Source organism: Ochotona princeps, chromosome X (genome assembly GCF_030435755.1).
Source record: "Ochotona princeps isolate mOchPri1 chromosome X, mOchPri1.hap1, whole genome shotgun sequence".
NCBI lineage: Eukaryota > Metazoa > Chordata > Mammalia > Lagomorpha > Ochotonidae > Ochotona > Ochotona princeps.
The window spans coordinates 80,888,937-80,894,701 of NC_080865.1; positions in this window are offsets into that span (position 1 = coordinate 80,888,937).

The following is a 5,765-nucleotide window of genomic DNA, read 5'->3' on the forward strand; positions in this document are numbered from 1 at the left end:
ATAGGTGCAGGTAACCCTCAGACCTAATGGCCAGCAAATCAAGAATTCTAGTAGTGGCACACCAGGTGCCATTTTGTAGAGCATGCAAAGGCTTTAAGACTGCAGGGACAACAGTGAGCTGCACATGCCGTGAGCTGGGAGCGAACTCACTGAGCTCAGTGCATAGCAGTGGTCCCACAGGGAAAATAATACTGACTTTGGCATTGTACGGGTCAAAATGGGTCCATGTAAAGGCCAACAGGTTCTGGCAAGATCAGCACCACCAACAATCTAGTTGTCTAGACCACCTGGTGTCTCCCTAATCCTGGAACCTGCTCTAACAGGAAGTGGGAGAAAGGTTGCACAGACAACAGTGCAACCTCAGCACGGTATCACAGGAGGTGGAGATTGGTGATCCAGGAGCTGGGGCTATGGAGACCATGATGGAAATCTAACACAAGAACCCAGACCTGGAACTCACTAGAGGGAGTGGCACAAGTGACTACAAACAAAGAGCTGTGTACGAACTGCAATAAGTAAAATCAGATTGTAGACCCATGGGTGACACAGTTTAGAAACCTGCCCCAAGGGGAAGAATCTGCTAACTAGAAGTACAATGACCAAGAGTAAAAGAGGAGACAAAGGCACAGTGAATATCACTGAAGACACCCCTGCAAAGGAGCAAAAGCCTTTGCCAACCTTAGAGTTAACTGAGGAAGACATCAAGAGAAAATGGGGGATAGAGAATTCTAAACACTTGTCATAAAGCTTCTTATCAACAATGAGAAGCACGTAATACAGGAGTTCAAAAAACTGAAGGAACACGTCACACAGGAAATAAATCAAATGAAAGCTGATATATCAGAAATGAAGAATACAGTGGAGCAAATTAAAAGTACAGTGGAGAGTCTCCAAAATAGAATGAAGGAAGCAGAAGAAAGATTCTCAGAATTGGAAGATATGTCCTGTCACCAGGGGGAGGAAACCAACAAAAAGCTAGAAGCAGAGCTGTGTCTAGCTAAAAAAAAAAAAAAAAAAATTTCACGAATTGAAAGACACTGTTAAAAGGCCAAATATAAGAGTTATGGGAATTCCAAAAGGTGCAGAAAGAGAAGAAAGAATGATGATGCTAACTGCATAATCAACCATCAATATCCATATGATTTCAAACAATCTTGGGTCAAAATATTTTGGAAAAATGTTGCATTTATACTGTATCATATACAGAATTTTTTCTGTTTTCATTATTCCCCAGGAAAAAAATATAACTATTTGCAGAATCTACATTATATGAAATAGTGTTCTTATCCTGCAGCTGATTTGAAGTATATGGAAGGATGTGCATAGGTTATATGCAAATACTAAGCAATGTTATAAAGGATTTGAGAATTTGCAGATTTTGATATCCTGGGAGATTGAAGAGTCCTGGAACTAACTGCTGAAGTGCCAAGGGATGGCTATATATGGAAGATCTCATTGATAATATGACATTTGAGCAACAATCTGAAAGAACTGGGGGACATGTCATGCAGATGTGAAAGAACATTACAGGCAGAGGGACCAGTCTCAAGGCTGATGCATGTTTAGGAAATTTAAGAAACAACTAAAAACCTAGGGTAACCAGAATGGAGTAAATTAGAGAAGAGTAGAAAAGCAGGTAATAGGCTTGGAGCAATTCAGATCACATAAGTCTGTGAAGGCCATAACAAGTGTGGAAACCCCTGTGAATTCTCACCACTACAGGGATGGATATGACCTGAGTTTAAGAAGGTCATTCGGGCTTCTGCTTTGAGAATAGACTGAAAGATGGCAAAACAAGAATCAGGGGACAAAAATTAGGAGGCTATCATCATAATCCAGATATAAAATGATGGTTACTGAGATGAGGACAATAGCAGCAACAATGGTGCAGGCTCGGAACTTGGACACAGATTAAAGGCAGTCCCTCAGCATTTGCTAAAGCACTGTGTCTACGCAAGGGTTGTCACTCTTGGCTGGGTATGGCCTACCACTTACTCAATTTGGGGAGTTTTCCACTAAGAAGACAGAAACACCTAGATGCAAAAGTTAAAATTTGAATTGAGAAAAGGCATAATGTACAAGCTTGTAAGAGCTTACAAATACTCAAACAACCAACAATTTAGAAAACCAACCTAACACTGACTTCCTGATATATCCCTATAATTTTCCTACAGTGTTGATTGCATACTATTTGTTCACAGGCCCATTATAACATTCTCTATTAAAAATACAAATAAAATTTTCCTCCAGCATGTTATTAAAATTTATATTTTGCTATTGTTTTTGCTTTGATATTTTAAACTACCATTATAATTACATTTTATCGTTTTTTGATGAATTTGCAATGTAATACAGCAACAAGGTGGAAGAATCCTCCATGGGGGGAAGGTACAGGGAGTGGTTGGGGGATTCCCAGAGCCTATGAAACTATGTCACATAATGCAATGTAATTAATAAATATATATATATACATATATTTAAAAAAAGAAATTTTTATTTTAGATAATGCTTACATAATTGATCAGGGTGGGAAGGATCATGGGTAAGAGAAAAGTGGGTGTGATCATTGTTTCCAAGTTTTCCATTTCTTTTTCCTGTATCTGGGTGGAGGAACAGGGGAGAAGCCACACCCAGCCTCCCAACCGCCCCAGCAGCTGAAGATAAGAAACGGCCACCCAATATCAACCCAGGGTCCTGATACAGTGTATGCTGAGGGTTCAGAGGGTTCTTGTTATAATCATACATTATATAATTATATATTTAATATATTTCTATTTTTATAAATATGAATTTTCGTATTATATATTATATAATTGTATATTATATAATTATAATAAGATGTGTCCTAACAAGCTAGTTTTTTTTTTCACTTTATGTATTTGGATCCCTTCCTATCATTTTTAAAATGTGTTGTATCAAAAATTATCAGTGTCAATGTCATGATACATTTATATTTTGAAAGTTAATCCTCTTACTGTGAAATAAATGATTATGCTATTGTAATAACTTGGGAAAAATAATAAAAGAGGGAGATGGGGTGAGAGGAAGAGGAAGGGAGGAACCTCTATGCCCCTAAATCTGTATTGTGAAAGTGTCAAACCTACTCCTTTTACATAATTTTTTTAAAAAGAAAGAATTTGTCTACATTTAAAAAAAAATTCTCAAGGGCAGCAGCCGTTCTGCTTTTGACTCAGTCCCTCACTAACGTGCCTGAGAAAGCAATGGAAGGTGCTCAAGTACCTGGGCCCCTCCCACCCATGCGGGAGGGTGGAGTCCCTGATTTACGGCTTTGTCTGGGCCCAGGTCTGGCTGTGCCACCATCTGGGGAGTGAAACAGGAGATGGCAGTATGCTCTCTCCCTTTCACCCCGCCCCCCCTTACTGCCTTTCAAATAAATGAATCCGTATTTTTTTTTTAAAGATTTATGTATTTGTATTTCAAAGGCAGAGTTACAGAGAGGAGAGACAGAGAGAGGACTCCACCACTCAAAATGTCCATAATGGCTGGAGCAGAGCTGGTCTGAAGCTGCGAGCCAGGAGTTTCTTAATCTCCCACATGGATGTAGGGGCCCAAGTACCTGAGTCATCCTCCACTGCTTTCCCAAGCCATAAGAAGGGAACTGAATCAGAAGTGAAGCAGCCAGGACAGGAAACTAGTGCCCATATAGGATGTGGATTAGCTTGTTGAGCCACCATGCCAGTCCCAGTACATGTCTTTTTAAATTCTCAAAAGCAATACAGAATTTATCTGGAAATGATGCATTTATGAAAACAAAATACATTTAAAAATTAACACTGCATTGTATTGTCTTATGCATTTATATAAGCGAATCACTTTTTAAAAAGATTAATCTATTTTTATGTGAAAATCAAAGTTACAGAGAAAGTAAGGAAAGACAGATTGCAGGGCCCCAATTAAATCAGTCTTAACACTACATATACTGATGTATTGACTAGTAGGTTCAGGCTTTTTATGCTTGGAACACTTGTTTCTGCAGATTGTTTTCCTGCATCTTTGACACCTTCATGTGCCATTTCATCAGTAACTGTCAGACTTCATCAGCACATGATGAGTCAGTTACACCAAAATATGCTCCAATATGTGAAGGCACATAAACATACAAAATCATTTATAAGCACAACCACTACTTTTAGCACTGCCACAGGCGTGGTTCAGCTAACACAGTGTTTCTGACAAATTCTATTTCACAACATTCTCATTAATAGTGTAACTACAGTATGGGTTTCCTCAAAATTTGAAAATAGTACTATCATATGATCCAGCAATACCATTTCTGGGTTTTTAATCAAAAAATTGAAATCCAGATTTTTTTCTGGTTTTTTGTTTGTTTTGTTTTGTTTTGTTTTTTTCCAGCCTGGCAATGTGAAAATAACTTTCATGTCAGGGAGCAGGGAGCGACAGCTCAGAACTTCTGGAACTGCTTCTTGACGACCCTGAGCCTGTTGAAGCGCACCGTCTTTCTGAGGGGCCAGCACTTGCCGCCCACTGTGACGATGTCCCCGATCTGGACATCCCCGGAGCAGGGCGACAGGTGCACGAACATGTTCTTGTGGCACTTCTCAAAGCGGTTGTACTTGCCGATGTAGTGCAGGTAGTCACGAAGTATGAGGATAGTCTTGGATAACGAGGGGAAGGGAAAATGCAAGGGGAACTGGGAGGAGGAGGGGTAGGAGAAAGAAGAGGGGAAGAAGGAAAAAAAAGGGAACTCCTGGAGCTGGTGCTGTGGCATATCAGATACAGTCAACTCCTGCAGTGCCAGTAATTCCATATGGGTACCAGTTCATGTCCTTGCTTCTCCACTTCTGATCCAGCTCCCTGCTAATAGCCTGGGAAAGCAGTCGAGGGTGGTCCAAGGACTTGGGCTCCTACCCCCATGTGGGAAACCCAGAAGAAGCTCCTGGTTCCTGGCTCCAGCTGTCCCAACTCTGGCTGTTGCAGCCATTCGGAAAGTAAAACAGCATATGGAAGATTCGTGTGTGTGTGTTTAACTGCTTTTACAGTAAAAAAAAAGAAAGAAAGAAATATTAAAATGAGAAGAAAGGAGGAAGAGATTGAGAAGATCCTGTCATATGTTGAAAACAAGAATGAACCTTGAAATCACCATATTAAGTGAAATAAGTCACAGAAGGAAAAATATTGTACAATTACACTTATATGTGTTATCTAAACACATATTGAGAGATCAAACTCATAGAAGCAGAGAGTAGAACGGTGGTTCCCAGGGACTAGGCATAGAGAGGCAGAGGAAATAAGTTGCTTTGCAGTGCTTATAAAATTCAGTCATGCAAGGGAAGTAACTTCTAGAGATCTGCTGTACAACACTGTACCCACAGCCAACCACACAGTATTGTACATCTAAAATGTCAAAACACTCCTGCTCAGTGTTATTCCCACAATAAGCAATGCATGCTGCATTTATAGTTGTGTATGTTGTATTAGTGAGTATATTAAAGACAGGAACTTTCATAGTGATTATGCTGAAATCTTCCATATACATTTATACCTGCAAACATGGCCAGTGAATAATTTTCCATAGACTAGGTTTTGGCTTTGTGTATTCTAAAATGTATTTCTCCTTAACTACACATTTTTTTTCTAATCCCAGATGCTGTAGTGTGCACTAAGATCATGATCTTTGGCTTGTATCATTAGTACAGTGTCAAACAATAGTATTCCTGGAAGCCACTCCTATGCTGAGGTGGCCAGCAATGTCATAGCAGTGACTGATATTTATATAAACACAA